The sequence below is a fragment of the Mustela erminea genome, chromosome 8 (genome assembly GCF_009829155.1).
Source record: "Mustela erminea isolate mMusErm1 chromosome 8, mMusErm1.Pri, whole genome shotgun sequence".
Classification (NCBI taxonomy): Eukaryota; Metazoa; Chordata; class Mammalia; order Carnivora; family Mustelidae; genus Mustela; species Mustela erminea.
Genome location: NC_045621.1, coordinates 113,758,724 through 113,778,734, shown reverse-complemented (window position 1 = coordinate 113,778,734; position 20,011 = coordinate 113,758,724). Strand labels below are relative to the sequence as shown.

Genomic DNA, 20,011 nt, shown 5'->3' with positions numbered 1-20,011 from the left:
CGTGGTGAATAATCTTTTTAATGTACTGTTGAATCCTATTGGCTAGTATTTTGTTGAGTGTTTTCGCATCTGTGTTCATCAAGGATATCGGTCTATAGCTCTCTTTTTTGGTGGGATCCTTGTCTGGTTTTGGGATCAAGGTGATGCTGGCCTCATAAAATGAGTTTGGAAGTTTTCCTTCCATTTCTATTTTTTGGAACAGTTTCAGGAGAATAGGAATTAGTTCTTCTTTAAATGTTTGGTAGAATTCCCCCGGGAAGCCGTCTGGCCCTGGGCTTTTGTTTGTTTGGAGATTTTTAATGACTGTTTCAATCTCCTTACTGGTTATGGGTCTGTTCAGGCTTTCTATTTCTTCCTGGTTCAGTTGTGGTAGTTTATATGTTTCTAGGAATGCATCCATTTCTTCCAGATTGTCAAATTTATTGGCGTAGAGTTGCTCATAGTATGTTCTTATAATAGTCTGTATTTCTTTGGTGTTAGTTGTGATCTCTCCTCTTTCATTCATGATTTTATTTATTTGGGTCCTTTCTCTTTTCTTTTTGATAAGTCTGGCCAGGGGTTTATCAATTTTATTAATTCTTTCAAAGAACCAGCTCCTAGTTTCGTTGATTTGTTCTATTGTTTTTTTTGTTTCTATTTCATTGATTTCTGCTCTGATCTTTATGATTTCTCTTCTCCTGCTGGGCTTAGGGTTTCTTTCTTGCTCTTTCTCCAGCTCCTTTAGGTGTAGGGTTAGGTTGTGTACCTGAGACCTTTCTTGTTTCTTGAGAAAGGCTTGTACCGCTATATATTTTCCTCTCAGGACTGCCTTTGTTGTGTCCCACAGATTTTGAACCGTTGTATTTTCATTATCATTTGTTTCCATGATTTTTTTCAATTCTTCTTTAATTTCCCGGTTGACCCATTCATTCTTTAGAAGGATGCTGTTTAGTCTCCATGTATTTGGGTTCTTTCCAAACTTCCTTTTGTGGTTGAGTTCTAGCTTTAGAGCATTGTGGTCTGAAAATATGCAGGGAATGATCCCAATCTTTTGATACCGGTTGAGTCCTGATTTAGGACCGAGGATGTGATCTATTCTGGAGAATGTTCCATGTGCACTAGAGAAGAATGTGTATTCTGTTGCTTTGGGATGAAATATTCTGAATATATCTGTGATGTCCATCTGGTCCAGTGTGTCGTTTAAGGCCTTTATTTCCTTGCTGATCTTTTGCTTGGATGATCTGTCCATTTCAGTGAGGGGAGTGTTAAAGTCCCCTACTATGATTGTATTATTGTTGATGTGTTTCTTTGATTTTGTTATTAATTGGTTTATATAGTTGGCTGCTCCCACGTTGGGGGCATAGATATTTAAAATTGTTAAATCTTCTTGTTGGACAGACCCTTTGAGTATGATATAGTGTCCTTCCTCATCTCTTGTTATAGTCTTTGGCTTAAAATCTAATTGATCTGATATAAGGATTGCCACTCCTGCTTTCTTCTGATGTCCATTAGCATGGTAAATTCTTTTCCACCCCCTCACTTTAAATCTGGAGGTGTCTTCTGGCTTAAAATGGGTTTCTTGGAGCCAACATATTGATGGGTTTTGTTTTTTTATCCATTCTGATACCCTGTGTCTTTTGACAGGGGCATTTAGCCCATTAACATTCAGGGTAACTATTGAGAGATATGAATTTAGTGCCATTGTATTGCCTGTAAGTTGACTGTTACTGTATATGGTCTCTGTTCCTTTCTGATCTACCACTTGTAGGCTCTCTCTTTGCTTAGAGGACCCCTTTCAATATTTCCTGTAGAGCTGGTTTGGTATTTGCAAATTCTTTCAGTTTTTGTTTGTCCTGGAAGCTTTTAATCTCTCCTTCTATTTTCAATGATAGCCTAGCTGGATATAGTATTCTTGGCTGCATGTTTTTCTCGTTTAGTGCTCTGAAAATATCATGCCAGCTCTTTCTGGCCTGCCAGGTCTCTGTGGATAAGTCAGCTGCCAATCTAATATTTTTACCATTGTATGTTACAGACTTCTTTTCCCGGGCTGCTTTCAGGATTTTCTCTTTGTCACTGAGACTTGTAAAGTTTACTATTAGTTGACGGGGTGTGGGCCTATTCCTATTGATTTTGAGGGGCGTTCTCTGAACCTCCTGAATTTTGATGCTCGTTCCCTTTGCCATATTGGGGAAATTCTCCCCAATAATTCTCTCCAGTATACCTTCTGCTCCCCTCTCTCTTTCTTCTTCTTCTGGAATCCCAATTATTCTAATGTTGTTTCGTCTTATGGTGTCACTTATCTCTCGAATTCTCCCCTCGTGGTCCAGTAGCTGTTTGTCCCTCTTTTGCTCAGCTTCTTTATTCTCTGTCATTTGGTCTTCTATATCACTAATTCTTTCTTCTGCCTCATTTATCCTAGCAGTGAGAGCCTCCATTTTTGATTGCACTTCATTAATAGCTTTTTTTATTTCAACTTGGTTAGATTTTAGTTCTTTTATTTCTTCATAAAGGGCTTTTATATCTCTCGAGAGGGTTTCTCTAATATCTTCCATGCCTTTTTCGAGCCCGGCTAGAACCTTGAGAATTGTCATTCTGAACTCTAGATCTGACACATTACCAATGTTTGTATTGATTAGGTCCCTAGCCTTCGGTACTGCCTCTTGTTCTTTTTTTTGTGTTGAATTTTTCCGCCTTGTCATTTTGTCCAGATAAGAGTATATGAAGGGGCAAGTAAAATACTAAAAGGGTGGCAACAACCCCAGGAAAAAATGCTTTAACCAAATTAGAAGAGATCCAAAATCGTGAGGGGGGGAGAAAGGGGAAAAAAGAGGTTCAAAAATGAAGAAAGAAAAAAAATGAAAAAAGAAAAAAAAAAGAAAAAAGAAAAGAAAAGAATTAAAAAAAAAAAGGAAAACACCTAAGAAAAATGTAAAAAAGAAAAAATATATATATTAGATAAACTTTCAGAAAGTGGTTGTTTTTCTGTTTCCAGAATTGCTGTTCTTCTTCTCTTCGATCTGCCGATGGATTTTCAGGTGTTTGCAATCTTTAGATAAGCTATCTAGCTGATCTCCGGCTAGCTGAAGCAGTCTCAGCCTGCTACTTCTCCGCCATCTTAACTCTGGCTTTTCCTGATCCAAGCATTCTTAAGCAAGGTGGTCTTTAGCTTCAAGGTGTTTGAGTTCCTTCCAAACTTTTCCTTGTGATTGAGCTCCAGTTTCAAAGCATTGTGATCTGAGAATATGCAGGGAATAATGTTTGTCTTTTGGTATCAGTTGAGCCCTGATTTGTGACCCAGTATGTGGTCTATTCTTGAGAAGGTTCCATGTGCACTTTAGAAGAATGAGTATTGTTTTGTTATAGGGTGGAATGTTCTGTATATATCTATGAGGTCCATCTGGTCCAATGTGTCATTCAATGCTCTTGTTTCTTTATTGATTTTCTGCTTCGATAATCTGTCTATTACTAAGAGTGGCATGTTAAGATCTCCTACTATTAATGTATTCATATCAATATGACTCTGTATCTTGATTACCCGTTTTATTATGTAATTGGCTGCTCCCATATTGGGGGCATAGATATTTACAATTGTTAGATCATCTTCATGGATAGTCCCTTTAAGGATTATGTAGTGTCCTTCTGGATCTCTGACTACAGTCTTTAGTTTAAAATCTAATTTATCTGATATGAGAATCACTATCCCGTCCTTCTTTTGAGACCCATTGGCATGAAAGATGCTTCTCCATTCCTTCACTTTCAGTCTGGGTGTATCTTTAGGTTCAAAATGGGTCTCTTGTAGACAAGATATGCATGGGTCCTGTCATTTTATACAATCTGAAACCCTGTGTCATTTTATTGGCACATTTAGGCCATTCACATTGAGAGTGATTATTGATAGATACATTTTTATTGACATCGTGTTACCTTTGAAGTCTTTCTTTGTATAGATTGTCTCTATATTTCTGTTCAATGCTATTCTTAGGATTTTTCCTCTTTTATAGACCCCTCCCTTAATATTTCCTGCAGTGTCGGCTTGGTGGTCACATACTTTTTGAAGCCTTCATGGTCTTGGAAACTTTTTATCTCTCCATCCATTTTGAATCTCAGTCTTGCTGGATAAAGTTTTCTTCACTGTATGTTCTTCTCATTTCGTGCCCTGAATATATCTTGCCAGCCCTTTTTGGCTTGCCAGGTCACTGTGGACAGGTCTGACGTTATTCTGATGGGCTTTCCTCTGCATGTAAGGAGCTTCTTTGTCCTGGCTGCCTTCAAGAGGGCCTGCCTATAATTATAATTCCTCATTCTTACTCTTAGGTGTCTCGAGGGCTATTGAGAATCTGTAATCTTGGTGGGAGACCATTCTGCCCCTAGTACATGAACACTGGTTCCATTCAGGAGATTGGGAAAATTTTCATGAACAACTCGTTCCACTATATCTTCTAGACTTCTTTCTTTCTCCTCTCCTTCAGGGATTCCAATAATTCTTACATTGGAATGTGTCATGGCATCATTTATTTCCCTGATTCTGTTTTTGTGGCTTCTAAGATGCTTGTTCCAGGCTTCCTCCTGATTCTTTCTCTCTTTCTGTTTGTCCTCCAGATCACTAATTCTATCTTCTGTCTCAGTTACCCTAGCTTTGAGAGAATTTAGATTAGATTGGAACTCATTGAGAGCATTTTGAACATCACCCCTGGTGGCTTTCAGTTCTGCCCTAACATTGTGAACATCATCCCTGGTGGCTTTCAGTTCTGCCTTAATCAATTCCGTTTGGTCATCCATGGCTTTCTTCAACCTAGCTATTGCCTGAATAATTGTTAGCCTGAATTCCCTTTCCAACATATTGTCTATGTTGGTAGCCATTCGCTCTGTTGCAGAAGCCCATCCTCTGTTTTCTTCTGTTGGGCATTCCTCCTCCTAGTCATTTTGGTGAGAGATGACTGAATGGATGTAGCTGGATGTATTGACTGTGATGCAGTCAAAGTGCACCCTGGAATGCTTCTGAGCAATCATGATTCCCCACCCAAATGAGGGAAAAAAGAAAAGAAAAAGAAAGAGAGAGAGAGAGACAGGAAAAAAAGGGAAGATAAAAGAGAAAGCTCAGCCCAAATGGGCACCAAGGTAAGATTTATGAAGTATACAAACAAAAACAAATAAACAAAAAGACTGATAAAATATATGACAAGAGAAAAAAATATATATATAAGCAAAAAGAAAAATAAAGAAAGAAAGAACCTCATAAAAAAAAAAAAGAACCCCAACTGTAGGACTTATATACTATCAGGACAAACACAAATACACAGAAACACTGGTGGAAGAAAGAGATGGGAAAGTGGTTATAAATTCTCAGTGTGGGCGAGGAAGGTTATTTTGATTCTCCCTGGATGTATCTGGACATCTCTGTTAAAGGACTCAACTTTCCTGAGATAAAGGGGGATTAAAAATTGCTTTACTTATAGGGGTAGCATTGATTGGGAAAAGGGGATTACCTTGAAGTTAACTCTATAGAAAGAACCAAGATGCCCTTCAACGGATAAATGGATAAGGAAGATGTGGTCCATATACACTATGGAGTATTATGCCTCCATCAGAAAGGATGAATACCCAACTTTTATAGCAGCATGGACGGGACTGGAAGAGATTATGCTGAGTGAAATAAGTCAAGCAGAGAGAGTCAACTATCATATCATTTCACTTATTTGTGGAGCATAACAAATATCATGGAGGACAAGAGGTGTTAGAGAGGAGAAGGGAGTTGGGGTAAATTGGAAGGGGAGGTGAATCATGACAGACTATGGACTCTGAAAAACAATCTGAGGGGTTTGAAGTGGCAGGGGGGTGGGAGGTTGGGGTACCAGGTGGTGGGTATTATAGAGGGCATAGATTGCATGGAGCACTGGGTGTGGTGAAAAAATAATGAATACTGTTTTTCTGAAAATAAATAATTTAATTAAAAAAACTCTATATGTATATTAAAAAATAAAAATAAAAAAGAATAAACTAATGTATCTTAATATATATATTAGACTTCAATAAAAATTTAAAACACTAAAAAAAAGAATAAATTAAACTAAACTAAACTAAAATTTAAAAAAAAATTTAAAAATAGAAAAACAAAAGATCAACAAGGGTATATATATCAAAAATTTCAGGCTCTGAGGAAACTGGTTTTTCATGCTTTTGTTTTCTGGAGGTTTTTTTGTTTGTTGGTTTGTTTCATCTCACCTGCACAGCTTTTGATGGTTTTTGGAGGTTTAGAGGAAAGCAAACTGCACCCAGACAGAGAAGCCTCAGTTTGTTCCCCTGTGGGTGCTACAGAGCACATAAGTTCCCTCTCAGCCACTGGGAGAGCACATTCTGAGTCACAATCCCTGGGCACACAGGAACTCCAGCTTGTACCCAAAACCACGGCAGCATGGGTTATCTGGGCAGCTCCAGACTGCCAGAGAGGTTCCAAGCAGTCATCTCACACTGAGATTTTCCTGCTGGCCCGAGCTGGGAGTGCCTAGTCTTTCCTGGTCTGAGAGCGCAGAGCTGGTGCCTATGCGCACCTCTCTCAGGGGAGGGTGTGGGGCGCAACTCAATCTCTGATAGCACAGCATGGTGCATGAGTGGGGACTGCAAAAAGTCTGTGTTTCTGCTTGATGGTGAGGCTGCCAACCCCTCATGGGTGCTGGACGCTCCCCCCCCCCGCCCAAAGCCCGTGCTCTCAGATGCGCTCCAGCTCATGGACCAAGACCTGGTTTCTCCCCCCATTCTCTCTGGCTCAATGCCAGGGGTGGCTGTCCTGGGTCAGCAGACTTAAGACACTGTCCCTAACCTCCCCAATTCCCACAATTTCTCCACACAATCCTTTGTTCTTTTTGAGTGTTTTCAACCAGACTCCAAGTTAATGCTGGTCCCCAGACACGGGGCACTCTCATATTGGGGTACTACTTTCCAATGCGTAGCTTCTGGTGGCTCCCTCCCCCTTTTGTTTATCTTCCAATATCAGTCTGACATTCCCACTCCACTTTACCTGCCCACTGGTGTCTTCTGCCCCCATGGAGATCCAGACGTGTATAATCCTAATCTCAGGCTGATTTCATGGGTGATTGGAGTCCTTTGGTAGGTAATCAGCTCACTTTAGGGTACAGTTGAAAAGGCACCTCCTCCTACTTCCCCACTAACTTGTCTCCCCCCCCCAAAATTCTTTGTTTTTAGGATATTTTTCCAGGGTATAGAGGAGTAAGTTTGCAGTTTTTTTTTTTTTCTGCACTATTTCTTGCTGGCTTACATTGCTTTCAAGAGATTTTCTGTCAGTTCTTAATGTTGTTCTGTTGAAGGTTATCTCTATATTTTCTTATTTTTTACTAGGATTACATACATGCAAGACTATTCACCATGTCTCCATATCCTTTATGCTTGTTTGTGCATTTTCCATCTTCTGTGGTTTCATCTAGATATATTTTTCTGATACATCTTTCAGTTTGTGAATTCTTTCTTCATTATACTTAAACTGCCATTTATTGAGTTATTTCTGTTATTCCATATTAATTTAGATTTTTCATGTTTTTTGCTAAAATTCTCTATCATTTAGTTTATTGAACATATTAATCACAACTATTTTAATACCCATTTCTGATGACTCTGATCTACAGATATCCAGTGTTGTGTTTCTAGTGTTTTTTCCCTCCTTTTGCTACAAGAAGCTCTTCGTTTCCTTTTTTTTCTTTTTTCTTTTGCATTTTTTTAAATTGGAGGCCTGTTAGTGGGGGTGCAAACTGCTGTAGCCACCAGAAAAACAGTGTGCAGTCTCCTCAAAAAGTTAAAAGTAGAACTACCCTATGATCCGTATACTGCACTACTAGGTTTTTGCCCAAAGGATACAAAAATACTGATGTGAAGGGATCATGCACCTGGATGTTTATAGTAACATTACCAGTATTAGCCAAATTATGGAAATAGTCCAAATGTCCATTAACTGATGAATAGATAAGGAAGATGTGTGTGTGTGTGTGTGTGTGTGTGTGTGTATAAATATGTATGTATATATATAATGTAATATTACTCAGTGATGAAAAAGAATGAAATATTTCCATTGTAATGAAATGGATGGAGCTAGAGAGTATAAGAAAAATAAGTCAATCAGAGAAAGACAAATGCATATGATTTCACTCATATGTGGAGTTTAAGATACAAAACAAATAAGCAAAGTGGGGGAAGTAAGAGAGAGGCAAACAAAGAAAGAGACCCCCCCCCTTCTTTTTGTATATTTGTGTGTGTTTATTTTTTTATTTTTAATTTTAATTTATTTTTTCCATGTTACAAGATTCATTGTTTATGCACCACACCCACTGCTCCATGCAATACTCGTCTTCCTTAACAACCACCACCAGGGTCACATAACCCCTCACCCCTTTCCACTCCCAAACCCTCAGTTTGTTTCTTGGAGTCCACAGTCTTTCGTTGTTTGTCTCCTCTTCCAAATTCCCCAATTTATTTATCCTTTCCTTCTCCTAATGTCCTCCATGTTATTCCTTATGTCCTACAAATAAGTGAAGCCATATGATAATTGACTCTCTCTGCTTGACTCATTTCACTCAGCATAATCTCCTCCAGTCCTGTCCATGTTGGTAAAAAAGTTGGGTATTCATCCTTTCTGATGGAGGCATAATATTCCATTGTATATATGGACCTTATCTTCTTTATCCATTCATCAGATCACCAAAACAGCATGACACTGGCACAAAAAAAGACACATAGATAAGTGCAACTGAGTAGAGAGCCCAGATAAGGACCCTCAACTCAATGGTCAAATAATCTTCAACAAAGCAGGAAAAAATATACAGTAGAAAAAAAGGCAGTCTCTTCAATAAATCGTGCTGGGAAAATTGGACAGCTATGTATAAAAGCATGAAACAACCATTCTATTACACCATACACAAGATAAACTCAAAATGTAGAAAAGACCTCAATGTGAGGCAGGAATCTATCAAAATCCTAGAGGAGAACATAAGCAGTAACCTCTTCAACACTGACCACAGCAACTTCTTTCAAGACATGACTCCAAAGGCAAATGAAACAAAAGTAAAAGTGAACTTTTGGGACTTCATCAACATAAAAATCTTCTGCACAGCAAAGGAAATAGTCAACAAAATAATTAGGCAACCCACAGAATGGGAGAAGATATTCGCAAATGAAAGTACAGACAAAGGGCTGATACCCAAGATCTTTAAAGAACTCCTCAAAGTCAACACTCAAGAAACAGATGGTTAAGTATCGAAAATAAACTGAGGGTTACCAGAGGGGAGGCAGGCAGGAGATGGGTGGGGGATAGGTGATGGGGATTAAGAAGTGCTCATGTTGTGATGAGCACTGAATGATGTATGGAAGTGTTGAATCACTATACTGTATGCCTGAAATTAATATTAACTAATTGGATTCAAATAAAAACTTAAAAAATAATTTTCAGTGAACTAAAAATAAAAGTGAGTAAACTAGAGAAAAAATAAATTGAAGGCCATAATAGTGTGTCATAAAATCATAGATATAATTTAAGGCTCTGGATGAGGTTATAGTCCTCCAGAAAAGATTTGTTTGTTTCTGGTGGGCTTCTAGCACAGGGAAAAATCACCTAAATCTGAATGAACTAGAAGCTGGGATTCAGTTTTTGCAGGGTGACCAATTTCTTGGGCAGTATGTCCCTTGGGGAGACATGGCAGAATGCCCATGGTGCTCACCAGGCCACCTCATCCTCATCTGTCCTGAGCTGTACTTTCTCTCCCAGTGTCCTGAGAGGCTGCCAAAGCTTTGTTCAGCTCTCAGCTCTAAACCCCTGCCTTCCAGTTGACTGCTTGATTTGAGAACGGAAAGGTGCCCTCAGCCCTCAAAGACAGAGTGGGTGAACTGTGCCCAGTCCACTGCTATCAGCTCTGCATCTGCCCTGTCATTTCTCTCTGTCTTCCAGGTAGAAAAGAGGACCAAAGTCACAAGGCACAACTTCTCATTGGTGCTTCCATGAAGGTTAGTCCTGTTTTCAGAGGCTATGGCTGCCAAAGCAGAATTGATATCCAAGTACAGTAAGAGCAATGGGTGAACAGGCAGCAGATAGGGCAACCCTTTATCCTAGCTAGCATCCTAAGTAAATAAAGACTTTCTTCAGTAGTTTTTGTTGTTGTTGTTGTTGTTTTTATCTCCTGTCCTAGGTTGAAACTAAGTTGAAATTTAAATCATCTTGGGAAGCCAAAAGATACATTGATATTTTTCTTTAGCAAAGAGTATAAATCACTCTGTTTCAAGAGTAAAGTTCAATAGTTTACTCCAGAACCTAATTTGTTGGTTCCAGAGAGCAATTTGTTTCAGGAGTGCAGGGTGCTTTGTCAGATCTGGAATGTACTGAGCTTCAAATTCTATGGGCAAGTAGAAGACGGCAGAGATCAGGGAGGAGAAATTTTCTATTTTTTTAACTTCTTTTTAAAAAAAATTTTATTTATCTATTTTCAGCATAACAGTATTCATTGTTTTTGAACCACACCCAGTGATCCATGCAATCTATGCCCTAGCTAATACCCACCACCTGGTTCCCCCACCCTCCCACCCCCTGCCGCTTCAAACCCCTCAGATTGTTTTTCAGAGTCCATAGTCTCTCATGGTTCACCTCCCCTTCCAATTTCCCCCAACTTCCTTCTCCTCTCTAACTCCCCTTGTCCTCCATGTTATTTGTTATGCTCCACACATAAATGAAACCATATGATAATTGACTCTCTCTGCTTGACTTATTTCACTCAGCAAAATCTCTTCCAGTCCCATCCATGTTGCTACAAAAGTTGGGTATTCATCCTTTCTGATGGAGGCATAATACTCCATAGTGTATATGGACCACATCTTCCTTATCCATTCGTCCATTCAAGGGCATCTTGGTTCTTCCACAGTTTGGCGACCGTGGCTGTTGCTGCTATAAACATTGGGGTACAGATGGCCCTTATTTTCACTACATCTGTATCTTTGGGGTAAATACCCAGGACTGCAATTGCAGGGTCATAGGGAAGTTCTATTTTTAATTTCTTGTGGAATCTCACACTGATCTCCAAAGATGCTGCACCAACTTGCATTCCCACCAACAGTGTAAGAGGGTTCCCCTTACCCCACATCCCTTCCAACGCATGTTATTTCCTGTCTTGCTAATTTTGGCCATTCTAACTCATGTAAGGTGATATCTCAATGTGGTTTTCATTTGAATCTCCCTGATGGCTAGTGATGATGAACATTTTTTCATGTGTCTGAGAGCCATTTATATGTCTTCATTGAAGAAGTGTCTGTTCATATCTTCTGCCCATTTTTTGAAATGATTGTCTGTTTTTTGTGTGTTGAGTTGGAGGAGTTCATTATAGATCCTGGATATCAACCTTTTGTCTGTACTGTCATTTGCAAATATCTTCTCCCATTCCGTGGGTTGCCTCTTTGTTTTCTTGACTGTTTCCTTTGATGTGCAGAAGTTTTTGATTTTGATGAAGTCCCAAAAGTTTATTTTCGCTTTTGTTTTCTTTGCCTATGGAGACATACCTTGAAAGAATTTGCTGTGGCTGATATCGAAGAGATTACTGCCTATGTTCTCCTCTAGGATTCTGATGGATTCCTGTCTCACATTGAGGTCTTTTATCCATTTTGAGTTGATCTTTGTGTACGGTGTAAGGGAATGGTTGAGTTTCATTCTTCAACATATAGCTGTCCAGTTTTCCCAGCACCATTTATTGAAGAGACTGTCCTTTTTCCATTGTATGTTTTTTCCTGTTTTGTCGAAGATTAATTGACCATAGAGTTGAGGGTCGATATCTGGGCTCTCTACTCTGTTTCACTGATCTATGTGTCTGTTTTTATGCCAGTGCCATGCTGTCTTGGTGATCACAACTTTGTAGTAAAGCTTGAAATCAGGTAATGTGATGCCGCCAGTTTTATGTTTGTTTTTCAACATTTCCTTAGCGATTCGGGGTCTCTTCTGATTCCATACAAATTTTAGGATTATTTGCTCCAGCTCTTTGAAGAATACTGGTGGAATTTTGATCGGAATGGCATTAAAAGTATAGATTGCTCTAGGTAGTATAGACATTTTGACAATGTTTATTCTTCCGATCCAAAATCATGGAATGGTCTTCCATCTTTTTGTGTCTTCTTCAATTTCTTTCATGAGTGTTCTGTAGTTCCTCGAGTACAGATCCTTTACCTCTTTGGTTAGGTTTATTCCCAGATATCTTATGGTTCTTGGTGCTATAGTAATTGGAATCGATTCTCTAATTTCCCTTTCTGTATTTTCATCGTTAGTGTATAAGAAAGCCACTGATTTCTGCTCATTGACTTTGTATCCTGCCACATTGCTGAATTGCTGTATGAGTTCTAGTAGTTTGGGGGTGGAGTCTTTTGGGTTTTCCATATAAAAAATCATGTCATCTGCGAAGAGAGAGAGTTTGCCTTCTTCATTGCCAATTTGGATACCTTTTATTTGTCTTTGTTTTCTGATTGCTGTTGCTAGGACTTCTAATACTATGTTGAACAAGAGTGGTGAGAGTGGCCATCCTTGTCGTGTTCCTTATCTCATAAGGAAGGCTGCAAGCTTTTTCCCATTGAGGATGATATTTTCTGTGGGTCTTTCATAGATAGATTTTATGAAGTTCAGGAATGTTCCCTCTATCCCTATACTTTGAAGCGTTTTAATCAGGAGCGAATGTTGAATCATACTTGTAGCCCAGGAATGAATCCCACCTGGTCATGGTGGATAATCTTTTTAATGTGCTGTTGGATCCTGTTTTCTAGGATCTTGTTTAGAATCTTAGCATCCATATTCATCAGTGATATTGGTCTGAAATTCTCCTTTTTGGTAGGGTCTTTGCCTGGTTTGGGGTCAGGGTAATGGTGACTTCATAGAAACAGTCTGGAAGTTTTCCTTCTGCTTCAATTTTTTGCAACAGCTTCAGGAGAAGAGGTGTTATTTCTTCTTGGAAAGTTTGGTAGAATTCCCCTGGGAATCCGTCAGGTCCTGGGCTCTTGTTTTTGGGAGTTTTTTGCTCACTGCTTCAGTCTCATTACTATATATTGGTCTATTCATGTTGTCAATTCTTCCTGGTTCAATTTTAGGAGTTTATAGTTTTCCAGGAATGCATCCATTTCATCTAGGTTGCTTAGCTTATTGGCATATAACTGTTGATAATAACTTCTGATGATTGTTTCTACTTACTCAGTGTTAGTTGTGATCGCTCCCTTTTCATTCATAATTTTGTGAATTTGGGCTTTCTCTCTTTGCTTTTGGATTAGTGTGGCCAATGGTTTATCAATCTTATTGATTGTTTCAAAAAAACCAGCTTCTAGTTTCATTGATATGTTCTACTGTATCTCTGTTTTCTACCTCATTGATCTCAGCTCTAATCTTGATTATTTCCCTTCTTATGTGTGGAGTTGGTTTGATTTGTTGTTGATTCTGCAGTTCTTCAAGGTGTAGAGACAGCTGGTGTGTTCTGGATTTTTCATTTTTTTGAGAGAGACTTGGATGGCTACGTATTTCCCCCTTGCTGTATCCCATAGGTTTTGGACCGTAGTGTCTTCATTCTCATTGGTTTCCATGAATTGTTTCAGTTCTTCTTTGATCTCCTGGTTGATCCAAGCATTCTTAAGCAAGGTGGACTTTAGCTTCCAGGTGTTTGAGTTCCTTTGGAACTTTTCCTTGTGATTGAGCTCCAGTTTCAAAGCATTGTGATCTGAGAATATGCAGAAGATAATGTTATTCTTTTGGTTTCTGTTGAGTCCTGATTTGTGACTAGTATGTGGTCTGTTCTGGAGAAGGTTCCATGTGCACTTTTGAAGAATGAGTATTCTGTTGTTTTAGGGTAGAATATTCTGCATATACGTATGATGTCCATCTGGTCCAATGTGTCATTCAATGCTCTTGTTTCTTTATTGATTTTCTACTTTGATGATCTATTTCTGAGAGAGGTGTGTTAAGATCTACTCCTAGTAATGTATTCATATCAATATGACTTTTTATCTTGATTAACAGTTTTATTATGTAATTGGCTGTTCCCATATTGGGGGCATAGATATTTACAATTTTTAGATCATCTTGGTGGATAGTCCCTTTAAGAATGATGTAGTGTCCTTCTGTATCTCTGACTACAGTCTTTTTTTTTTTTTTAAAGATTTTATTTATTTATCTGACAGAGAGAGATCACAAGTAGGCAGAGAGGCCGGCAGAGACAGAGGAAGGAGCAGGCTCCCCGCTGAGCAGAGAGCCCGATGCGGGTCTCGATCCCAGGACCCTGGGATCATGACCTGAGCTGAAGGCAGAAGCTTAACCCGCTGAGCCACCCAGGCTCCCCTCTGACTACAGTCTTTAGTTTAAAATCTAATTTATCTGATAGGGGAATTGCTACCCCGGCCTTCTTTTGAGGCCCATTGGCATGAAAGATGCTTCTCCATCCCTTCACTTTCAATCTGGGTGTTTCTTTAGGTTCAAAATGGGTCTCTTGTAGACAACATATGGATGGATCTTGTCGTTTTATCCAATCTGCAACCCTGTGCCATTTTGTGGGTGCATTTAGGCAATTCACATTGAGAGTGATTATTGATAGATACGTTTTTATTGACATCGTGTTACCTTCGAAGTCTTTCTTTCTGTAGATTGTCTCTATATTTCTGTTCAATGCTATTCTTAGGATTTTTCCTCTTTTATAGAACCCCCCTTAATATTCCCTGCAGTGTCAGCTTGGTGGTTGCATAGTCTTTTAAGCCTTGCCGGTCTTGGAAACTCTTTATTTCTCCATCTATTTTGAATCTGAGTCTTGCTTGAAAAAGTATTCTTGGCCGCATGCTCTTCTCATTTAGCGCCCTGAATATATTTTGCTAGCCCTTTCTGGCTTGCCAGGTCTCTGTGGACAGGTCTGATGTTATTCTGATGGGCTTTCCTCTGTAAGTAAGAGCCTCTTTGTCCTAGTGGCTTTCAAGAGATTATATCTACAATTATGATTCCTCCATTTGACTATCAGGTGCCTTGATTTTTTTTTGAATCTATAATCTTGGGTGGATACCATTCAGGCTCTAGTACATGAACGCTGGTTCCATTCGCGAGATTGGGAAAATTTTCATGAAGGACTTGTTCCACTATATCTTCTAGACTTTTTTCTTTCTCCTCCCCTTCAGGGATTCCAGTAATTCTGACATTGGAATGTTTCATGGCATCATTTGTTTCCCTGATTCTGTTTTTGTGTCTCCTAAGCTGTTTGTTCCAGGCTTCCTCCTGATCCTTTCTCTCTATTTATTTGTCCTTCCGATCACTAATTCTATATTCTGTCTCAGTTACTCTAGCTTTAGATTAGAGAATTTAGATTAGATTGGAACTCATTGAGAGCATTGTGAACCTCATCCTTGGTAGCTTTTAACTCTGCCCTAACATTGTGAACATCATCTCTGGTCGCTTTCAGTTCAGCCCTAATCAATTCCATTTGGTCATCCATGGCTTTCTCCAACCTAGCTATTGCCTGGATAATTGGTAGCCTGAATTCTCTTTCTGACATATTGTCTATTTTGATAGGCGTTATCTCTGTTGCAGAGCCCTCTGCAAGGGTGAAAAATACATCCTCTGTATTTTTCTTCTGTTGGGCATTCCTCCTCCTAGTCATTTTGGTGAGAGATGACTCAACAGATGTAGATGGATGTATCGACCGTGGTGCAGTCAAGGTTCACACTAGAACACTTCTGAGCAATCAGGATTCCCCACCCAAATGAGAGAAAAAAGAAAAGAGAAAGAAAAAGATAGAGAGAGATAGAGAGAGAGAGAGACAAGAAAGGGAAGATAAAAGAGAAGTTTCAGGCCAAATGGGCCCCAAGGTAAGATTTATAAAGTATACAAACAAAAACAGACAAACAAGAAGACTGATAAAAGTATATGACAAGAGAAAAAAGAATATATATACACACACACACACACACACACACACACACACACATATATATATATATATATATATATATATATATATATATATATGCAAATAAAGGAAGAACCTCGTCAAAAAGAACCCCAAGTGTAAGTTTTATATACTATCAGGAGAAACACAAAAACACAGAAACACTGGTGGAAGAAAAAGATGGGAGAGTGGTTATAAATTCTCAGTGTGGGTGAGGAAGGTTGTTTTGATTCTTCGTGGATGTATCTTTGTTAAAGGACTCAACTTTCTAAGACAAAGGGGGATTAAAAATTGGTTTACCTATAAGGCTAGTATTGATTGGGGAAAGGGGATTACTTTGAAGTTTAACTCTATATGAATATTAGAGAATAAAAATAAAAAAGGAATAAACTAGACTAAACTAAATTAAAATAAAAAAAGAAATTTAAAAAATAGAAATGCAAAAGAAAAACACAGGTGTATGTATCAAAAAGTTCAGGTTAGAAGGTTATTATGGAATTTGATGTACTGGACAGCTCACTGTGATCGTAAATAGGTTAAAAAATTATCTCTATTAAAAAAATGAGCCAGAATAGTGGGAGCAAATAAAAATAAATGTTGTCCTATGAAGTAGTGGTGGTTGTTTGCTTGTCGTCTTTTTTTTTTTTTTTTCCTTTCCTGGTTGGTTTTCTGGGGGAGGGGCCTGCCACTTGGGTTTTCAGTCAATGATCTTCCCTGAGTTAAGTCTTTCCACCCCCTCAAGGGGGTGGGCTCTGAGGAAACTGTTTCTTTCAGGCTTTTGTTCTCTGGAGGTTTTTATGTTTGTTCACTTTTTTTTTTCCTCTCGCCTTGACCACTTTTGATGGTTTTTGTAGGTTTAGAGGAAAGCAAACTGTACCCTGACCTCCCTCTCAGAGAGGGAGAGAGTGATTTATATGGGCTCTCAGAGAGAGCCCATATAAATTCCCCCTTGGCCGCTGGCAGAGCAGGTTCTGAGTTGCGGTCCCTGGGGACGCAGGATCTTCTGCTTGTACCCAAAACTACGGCAGTGGCGGCTGTCTGGGCAGCTCCAGACCACCAGAGAGGTTCCAAGTAGCTATCGCACACTGAGATTTTCCCTCTGGCCCGGGCTGGGAGTGCCTGGTCTTTCTGGGTCTAAGAGCACCTGGCTTGTGTGCATCTCTCTCAGGGGAGGCTGTGGGTCGGGTGCACATCTCAGGCTCTGAGAGCAGGGCACAGGTCCGAAAGCACCAGGCTGGGCCTTCGCTCACCTCTCTCAGGGGAGAGTTTGGGGTGTGTGTCTCAGGCTGTGAAACAATGGCGCGGGTCTAATAGCTCTGGGTGGGCTTTTGCACACCTCTCTCAGGAAAGGTGGAGGGGCACACGTGTCTCAGGCTGTGTAGCTGGGCTAGGTGTTCTGCTGTCTGGCGTGGCTCCCAGCCCCTCACAGGAGCCAGACCCCATGCAATCTCGGGAGCGCTGGTGGCTCAGGGACTAACACCTGGTTTCTCTGCAGCACTCTCTCTGGCTCAGCGCCAGGGGAGGCTGTCCTGGGTCCAGGGACTTAAGCCCCTGTCCCTAGCTGCGGATTCCCACAATTTCCTCCCCAAAATCCTTTGCTCTTTTGGAGTGCTTTCAACCAGTCTCCAAGTTAATGCTTGTCCCCAGATGCAGGGCACTCTCGTATTAGGGGTATTACTTTCCAATCAGTCGCCTCTGGTGGCCCCCTCCCCCTTTTGTTTATCTTCTGATAACAGTCCTACGTTCCCACTCTGCTTTACCTGCCCACTGGCATCTTCTGCCCCTGTAGAGATCCAGAGGTGTATAATTCTGATCTCTGTTGATTTCATGGGTGATCGGAGTTCTTTGGTAGGTAATCAGTTCACTTTAGGGTACAGGTTGTAAAGGCACCTCCTCCTACTTCCCCGCCATCTTGTCTCCCCTCTATTTTTTTTAACTTCTTGAGGAAGCTCCATAGTGTTTTCCAGAGTGGCTGCACCAGTTTTTATTCCCACCAACTGTGCAAGAGGATTCCTGTTTCTCCACATTCTCACCAACACCTGTTGTTTCCTGTGTTGTTGATTTTAGCCATTCTGGCAGGTGTGAGGTGGTATCTCATTGGAGTTTTGATTTGCATTTCCCTGATGATGGATGATGATGAACATATTTTTGTGTGTCTCTTCTTGGGAAAGATGTTTACTCATGTCTTCTTTCCATTTTTAATTAAATCATTCATTTTTTAAGTGTTGAGTTTATAAGTTCTCTATATATTTTGGATATTAACGCTTTATTATATATGTCACTTACAAATAGCTTCTCTCTTTTTTTTTTTTTTTTTTTTTTTTTAAGATTTTTTTTTAAATTTTTTATTTTTTTTTATTTTTTATTTTTTTTTTATTTTTTTATTTTTTTATTTATTTTTTATTTCCAGCATAACAGTATTCATTATTTTTGCACCATACCCCGTGCTCCATGCAATCCGTGCCCTCTATAATACCCACCACCTGGTACCCCAACCTCCCACCCACCGTCCCTTCAAAACCCTCAGATTGTTTTTCAGAGTCCATAGTCTCTCATGGTTCACCTCCCCTTCCAATTTCCCCCAACTCCCTTCTCCACTCTAAGTCCCCATGTCCTCCATGCTATTTGTTATGCTCCACAAATAAGTGAAACCATATGATAATTGACTCTCTCTGCTTGACTTATTTCACTCAGCATAATCTCTTCCAGTCCCGTCCATGTTGCTACAAAAGTTGGGTATTTATCCTTTCTGATGGAGGCATAATACTCTATCCCCAGGGGTACAGGTCTGTGAATCACCAGGTTTACACACTTCATAGCACTCACCAAAGCACATACCCTCCCCAATGTCCATAATCCCACCCCCTTCTCCCAAACCCCCTCCCCCCAGCAACCCTCAGTTTGTTTTGTGAGATTAAAAGTCACTTATGGTTTGTCTCCCTCCCAATCCCATCTTGTTTCCTTTATTCTTCTCCTACCCACTTAAGCCCCCATGTTGCATCACCACTTCCTCATATCAAGGAGATCATATGATAGTTGTCTTTCTCTGCTTGACTTATTTCGCTAAGCATGATACGCTCTAGTTCCATCCATGTTGTCGCAAATGGCAAGATTTCATTTCTTTTGATGGCTGCATAGTATTCCATTGTGTATATATACCACATCTTCTTGATCCATTCATCTGTTGATGGACATCTAGGTTCTTTCCATATTTTGGCTATTGTGGACATTGCTGCTATAAACATTCGGGTGCACGTGCCCCTTTGGATCACTATGTTTGTATCCTTAGGGTAAATACCCAATAGTGCAATTGCTGGGTCATAGGGCAGTTCTATTTTCAACATTTTGAGGAACCTCCATGCTGTTTTCCAGAGTGGCTGCACCAGCTTGCATTCCCACCAACAGTGTAGGAGGGTTCCCCTTTCTCCGCATCCTCGCCAGCATCTGTCATTTCCTGACTTGTTGATTTTAGCCATTCTGACTGGTGTGAGGTGATATCTCATTGTGGTTTTGATTTGTATTTCCCTGATGCCGAGTGATATGGAGCACTTTTTCATGTATCTGTTGGCCATCTGGATGTCTTCTTTGCAGAAATGTCTGTTCATGTCCTCTGCCCATTTCTTGATTGGATTATTTGTTCGTTGGGTGTTGAGTTTGCTAAGTTCTTTATAGATTCTGGACACTAGTCCTTTATCTGATATGTCATTTGCAAATATCTTCTCCCATTCTGTCAGTTGTCTTTTGATTTTGTTAACTGTTTCCTTTGCTGTGCAAAAGCTTTTGATCTTGATGAAATCCCAATAGTTCATTTTTGCCCTTGCTTCCCTTGCCTTTGGCGTTGTTCCTAGGAAGATGTTGCTGCGGTTGAGGTCAAAGAGGTTGCTGCCTGTGTTCTCCTCAAGGATTTTGATGGATTCCTTTCGCACATTGAGGTCCTTCATCCATTTTGAGTCTATTTTTGTGTGTGGTGTAAGGAAATGGTCCAATTTCATTTTTCTGCATGTGGCTGTCCAATTTTCCCAGCACCATTTATTGAAGAGGCTGTCTTTTTGCCATTGGACATTCTTTCCTGCTTTGTCGAAGATTAGTTGACCATAGAGTTG

The 20,011-nt window shown here is 39.8% G+C and overlaps 1 long non-coding RNA gene across 1 annotated transcript; it reads left to right on the top strand.

Annotated features, from left to right (window-relative positions):
• The first annotated feature begins 6,530 nt into the window (after positions 1 to 6,530).
• Positions 6,531 to 17,350, top strand: LOC116597202. Its single transcript, XR_004288495.1, has 3 exons — positions 6,531 to 6,544; positions 13,786 to 13,788; positions 17,265 to 17,350. It is a non-coding gene; the product is annotated as an uncharacterized LOC116597202 (long non-coding RNA).
• The last annotated feature ends 2,661 nt before the right edge of the window (positions 17,351 to 20,011 follow it).